Raw genomic sequence first — 6,992 nt, forward strand, 5'->3', positions numbered from 1 at the left:
GAAAGCAAGGTTAGGTTGATAAGGGATCGGTTAAAGGAGGCATCCGATAGACAGAAGTCGTATGCGGATCTGAAGCGCAAGGAGATTGAGTTCGCTGTTGGGGATATGGTTTTCTTGAAGGTTTCCCCTTGGAAGAAAATTTTGAGATTTGGTAAGAAGGGTAAGTTGAGCCCACGGTTTATTAGGCCTTACCGAATTGTTAAGCAGGTTGGACCAGTGGCTTATTAGCTAGAGTTACCACCAGAACTGCATCGTATCCACCACGTTTTTCATGTATCCATGCTGAGACGGTATCGATCTAACCCAACTCATATCATACCAGTTACGGAAATCGAGGTACAGCCAGATTTAACTTTCGAAGAGGAACCTGTGCAAATACTTGATCGTGACGTCAAGGTGTTGAGAAGGAAATCAGTTCCACTAGTGAAAGTACTTTGGAGGAACCATGGCAAAGAAGAAGCTACTTGGGAGACTGAGGAGGCTATGCGTCAACAGTACCCTCAACTGTTCTAATAAGGTAAAATTTCGAGGTCGAAATTTCTTTAAGGAGGGTAAAGTTGTAACATCCTGATTTTCAGATTTATTCGCGGTTTTCAATATTTTGTGAAGATTTTAAAATTTTGTATTTGGATGTGAAATTAATATTTTGAGTAGGTAAATGGGCTTAGAGAAGGCCCATGTGTTGGCCAAAACCCAGTTGAATTTTTGAATTTTGGACTTAGGAGTTAGGGGTTCTGGCTAGGTTGTCCTTCTATAGAGTTATGGGCAAATTGCATCACAAAAAGAGCCTTGGTAAAGTGGCCAGGGTGACACCACTAGGCTCCTAAAAAGGTGGCGTGTGGAGCTTTGAGGGAGGCATGGGATCGATTCCCTGTGTTGACAAATAAATGCATTTATTTTTAAGTGCAGGAGGGGTAAGTGTTGGAGTCCAAGTGGATTCTGCTAGAGGAGAGTTTGGATTAGTCCAAACGCTTGGATTAAGGAGTGATAAGGGGAGAGATTTAAGGGATTAGGAGAGAGGATAGGAGTTGGCCGAATATTGGGAATTGAAGAGGGAAAACTGACAGAGGGTTATGAGGTTAGTATTTCGGCACCTAGAGTAATGAGTGGTGCCGTTTTCTTCTGCTTAAACACCTTAAGGTTTTTCTTTTCTTTCTTTTCCTCTCTAGCCAAAACTACCACCTCCCCTATTCTTGTTTCTTCTATTTTTCTTCTTCAAAACCATTCATCAATTCTGCTATTCATCAATACTTTTGCCGAATCCATAAAAGCCGAAATCCTGTGATCACTGCTTGTGCCGATTTCTTCAAAGCCAGGTCCTTCTATGTTTTTTTTGTTTTTATTAAATCTATGATTATCTTTTCTTAATCCTAGATACCTGACGACAATTTTACTTCAAGGTTATAGTCCCATATTGTCATCTTCTTCATCACCCAAAAGCCGAAAAACCATAGATTTGGGGGCTTATAGCCGAAACTTCAAGACTTTGGGAGTCGAGTTCTACCATTGTTTGATAGATAAATCTACACCAGATTGCGTGGAGATCAAAAAGGGGTAAGGGGTAAGTACTTATCATCTCAGATCTGTTCTTGTTTTATGATGTTAGGAAAAGCCGAAATCCCTAAAAATTAGGAAGGCTGTCGATTTGAGCATAAGGCTTAAAGGGATTGTAACTGATGTTTTCTTTCTGTGATTAGAGTCTTCTTAAGCGTTGAATCAAAAGCGTTAATCATTGGAACAACCAGATTCGGAGCTAGCTATCGATTTTGGCAAAAAGGTAAAGGTTCAAAGGCTTTTAGGGATATGGTTCGATCATGGATAAGTAAGTTTTGGGGGTTTAGTGATTATTGTTTGTAAATAAGAACTGTTCTAAGAAATTGTAGGACATCGAAAGGGATCTCAGTAGTAGTCGTCGCGAATCAGCTGTGTACTGAACACCCTTCCTTAGTTCAATTCGACAAAAGTCGAAATGCCGAAATTTCGGCATTTCATAGGCTTGTGAGTATGCGAATGCTCTCAAGACATAGAGTAATTGTTAGATCTAGCACCGCAAAGTGTTAAGTAAGTTCGTGTGATGTTTTAACGTACTTCAGAAAAAGAGGGCCTCGATGGGCCAAAACTGGGCCCAATGGGCTTACGGACCAATATGGGTAAGAGATGGGCAAAGTAGCATGTTAGTTAGATGGTGGAACCAAATTGCATAAACGGCTAAAAAATTACTGAAATAACGTACGTAGTTGCGTAAGTACGAAATTACCCCTAAAGAGCATAATTACCGAAATACCCCTAGGGTTTAAATTGGCTAAACTGCATGATTGATTAATACTGTATTTTACATGATATGCTTTTATTAATATCTGTTGCATGGGATTGGGGTATTGATGGAGGAAGTATTGAAAGTGTTTCATCCACGTACTGGAGGCTTTGCCTCAACTTACTGATATTTGAGCAGTGTTGCTGCAACTGTGGAGTGTAGGGCTGGGTGGGTTGAGATATTCCCCACATGGAGTGTAGGGCTGGTACGGGGCAGTGTAGCGGTTGGTGGGTTGAGTAGTCTCCCCAGTTGGGCTTGCATTCATTACTACTGTTGTTACTTATGTTACTGAACGGGGCCTATGGACCACACTGTTATGTTAAAAAGGGCTAAGGCCTTGCTACTGTGTTCTGAAAAGGGCTTTGGTCCACTGTGTACTGTTATCTAAATAGGGCTTAGGCCCAATAGGCTCGATCTGATTTGGGCTTTGGATGGGTTTCTGTATACACCGAGTTTTCCCAAACTCACCCCTTCCTCTTCCATCCTTGCAGGTGGCCCTAGTTGGTGGACTTGGAGCTGGGCGGGATTCAGAGTGGCCATGAAGATTGATTGCCGATTTTAAATAAGTTTAGCATTTAATTTGGATTATTTTTATTATGCTTAAAGTTGTAATAAGGCCGCTCGTTTTAATTAACTTTATTTTGGGGATTATTAAACTGGTTAGCACTAGGGTTCGTTTTATAAAAACTACTTGTTTTTAAAAGATCACGATGACGCGCAAAGTTTCCGCAAAGTAAATGTTTTTTTCCAAGAAAATAAATATTTTAAGCAAACATTTTTCAACCTTAATCATTTTCTTAAGATGGACATAACCAAACGGTTTTCTCCAAATTATACGAGATGTTAGAGTGTGGCAATGGCAGTGTGCATGTCTAGGATTGGATCTGAAGGGAGCTTGGTACTTAAGCAGTCCGACGGACTCACCTCGTCTCCTTCCTGGTTTCCTACCTGGTGCACAGCTTCCATTCACTTTAACCTACTTTCAAAAGTGTCTTTCACAGCACCAACTAAGTTTTTCCAAACTAAGTAATACGGAATGTTTTGAACGCTTCGATGTGGCGCATCAGATCCGGTCATAACGTCCAGGCCGGGTTTGGAGTGTTACAATATCTTCATTTATTCTCGTGATGAGACTGAGCATGCCGAGCATTTGAGAATAGTTTTACAGATTTTGAGAGATAATCAGTTGTATGCCAAGTTCAGTAAAGGTGAGTTCTCGTTATGAGAAGTTTGTTTTCTTGGACATATTGTCTCAGGTGAAGGTATTAAGGTTGATTCGAGCAAGATTACAGCCATTGTTGATTGGAAGCCTCCTAGAAATGTATCAGAAGTTAGAAGTTTCTTGGTCTTACCGGATATTATAGATGATTTGTAGAGGGATTTTCTATGATACCTACCCCGCTGACAAGATTGCTGCGAAAGGATGTCAGGTTTGAATGGACTGAGAAGTGTCAACAGAGTTTTGACAAGTTAAAAGCATTGTTAACTAAAGCACCTGTTGTAGTACAACCAGAACCGGGTAAGGAGTTTGTGATTTACAGTGATGCGTCCATGAATGGACTTGGTTGTGTACTTATGCAGGAAGGGAAGGTAATTGTTTATGCCTCTAGACAGCTAAAGCCACATGAGAAGAACTATCCGACACATGATTTAGAGCTAGCTGCCATTGCTTTTGCGCTGAAGATTTGGAGACATCATTTGTACGGTGAGAAGTGCCACATATTCACTGATCACAAAAGTTTGAAATATTTGATGACTCAAAAAGATTTTAATTTGAGGCAAAGAAGATGATTAGAGTTGATTAAAGATTATGAGCTAGTGATCGATTATCACCCAGGTAAGGCAAACGTTGTTGCTGATGCTTTGAGTAGGAAATCTTTATTTGCATTAAGAGCTTTGAACACTAGTCTAGCCTTATCAGATGATGGTTTTATCTTAGCTGAGTTGAGAGCTAAACCGATGTTTCTTGAAGAAATTTGTGAAGCTCAGAAAAATGACAGTGCGTTGTTAGCCAAAAGAGATTAGTGTGGGTCGAATATAGAGTCAGATTTTCAGATCAATTCTGACTGTTGTTTGATGTTCCGAGACAGGGTATGCGTACCGAAGAATGATGAGCTTATTCGAAAGATCTTACAAGAAGCACATAGTAGTTCTTTGTCTATTCATCCAGGTAGTACAAAGATGTATAATGATTTCAAGAAAATGTACTGGTGGGTAGGAATGAAAAGGGACATTTCAGAGTTTGTTTCTAGATGCTTGATCTGTCAGCAGGTAAAGGCCGAACATCAAGTACCTTCAGGTTTATTGCAGCCTGTGCTAGTCCCTGAGTGGAAATGGGATCGAGTTACTATGGATTTTGTGACAGGATTGCCATTGACACCAAGAAAGAAAGATGCAATATGGGTTGTGATTGATAATTTAACGAATTCGGCTCATTTTATCCCAATTCATATGGATTATTCACTTGACAAGTTGGCCGAGTTGTATGTTTCAGAGATAGTCAGACTACATGGGGTACCATTATCGATCATTTCAGACAGAGATCTAAGATTTACTTCACGGTTTTGGAAGAAATTACAAGAGGCTTTGGGCACTAAGTTGAGTTTTAGTACAGCTTTCCATCCTCAAACCGACGATCTGTCAGAGAGAGTTATTCAAGTACTTGAAGATATGCTTAGATGTTGTGTACTGGAATTTCAAGGCAGTTGGGAAAAATATTTACCATTAGTAGAGTTTGCCTACAATAATAGTTATCAGTCGAGTTTGAAGATGGCACCTTATGAAGCTTTGTATGGACGTAAATGTCGCACACCTTTGTATTGGACAGAGCTTAAGGAAAATCATATTTACGGGGTTGATCTAGTTAAGGAAACAGAAGAGAAAGTAAAAATCATCAGATATTGCTTGAAAGCAGCTTCAGACAGACAAAAGTCGTATGCAGATTTGAAGAGAAAAGAGATTGAGTATCAAGTTGGTGACAAAGTGTTTTTGAAAGTATCCCCGTGGAAGAAAGTTCTCAGATTTGGCAAGAAAGGCAAACTAAGTCCACGTTTTATTGGACCATTTGAAGTGATTGAGAGAGTCGGACCATTAGCATATCGGTTAGCTTTGCCGATTGAGTTAGAGAAGATTCATAATGTATTTCATGTGTCTCTGCTACGTCGTTATCGTTCAGATCCGTCACATGTGATTTCTCATACAGAGGTTGAAATTCAGCTAGACATGACTTACAGTGAAGAACCGGTAAAGATTCTAGCTCGAGAGGTAAAGCAATTAAGGAACAAAAGTATTGCACTTGTGAAAGTACTATGTAATAGACATGGGGTAGACGAGGCTACATGGGAGCCCGAAGAGGTATGCAAAAACAGTACCCAAATCTCTTCACAGGTAAGATTTTCGGAGATGAAAATCCCTAAAAGGGGGGAGAAATGTAACATCCCGAAATAAGGCCTAAACAGAATAGTGGTTGCGAAACCACAAATCTGAGGTAGAAAATTTTATTTTATTATTATGTTGAGGTTCATGATATGATTGCATGATTGTGTGAAAATTTCGTGATGAAATTCTATGCATAAAGTGCTTAAGTTGAGATTAGGGACTAAATCGAATAATTTGCAAAACTTGCATTCTAGAAGTTTTTATATGAAATTGCTTTGGAATATTAATGACGAGGTCTTAAATAGAAATTTGATCAATTTCTAAGTCTATGGACAAAAATTGGACATGGATGGAATTTTTGGAAAGTTTAGTAGTAAGGGCATTTTGGTCATTTAGTTATTAAAATGAATTAAAAACAAAATTAAAAGCCAATTTTTGTCCATCTTCTTCATTAGGTCGAAATTTCAAGGGTTCTCCATAGCTACGGTTTGTTTCAAGCTTTCAAGCTCCATACTAAGCAATTCCAAGCCCCGTTTTTAATGATCTTTACGTTTTTGGAGTCCAGGTAACTTGATTAAGCTTATTCTAGCAATAATTCAACCTAGGGTCCATATTTGGAAAAATACCCATAGGTGAAATTTGTGTATTTTTGTGTTTTATGATAGAACATAAGGTTTTAAATTATGTTAGACAACTTGTGCTACTCAGTTTTAAGTGAAAACGAGTAAAAGGGCTTAATCGGTAAAAATACCTAATAGTCATAAGTACATGTTAGAGAGTGAATTTGATGTTGTGATAGAAGGGAAAATGATCCGCATGTCATAAAACATAAGAAAATAGGATGAAGTTTAATTTACGAGCCTTGGGGCAAAAATGCAAATATGTGAAAGTTTAGGGGCAAAAATGTAATTTTGCCAAAGTTTGGGTCAAGGACTGTTTTAATAAATGTGAGTATTAAATAAGCTAAATTTTTATTATAAATCAAGAAGGACAAAATCTGGAGTTAGACCGGGGAAAGAAAAAGATAGTGGACTAAATCGATATAGTTGATCGTATTTTGTTTCGAGGTAAGTTTGCGGTAAATAAATGCAATATTCTATTATTTTATGTTAATTTTGTTAATTTCCAGCATGTGTATATTTATTTTATGAAATTATTCAAAGAAGACTCAAGCATGAATTGACGGAGAAGTAATTTCAGAAAGTCCCGGTTGAACCTTAGGAATGTGTAGGATACAAATGCCATGACATTAGGGTTTAAGGATACCGTGTAAGACCATGCCAAGGCATGGCAATTGGTA

This window comes from Gossypium hirsutum, chromosome A07, assembly GCF_007990345.1.
Source record: "Gossypium hirsutum isolate 1008001.06 chromosome A07, Gossypium_hirsutum_v2.1, whole genome shotgun sequence".
NCBI lineage: Eukaryota > Viridiplantae > Streptophyta > Magnoliopsida > Malvales > Malvaceae > Gossypium > Gossypium hirsutum.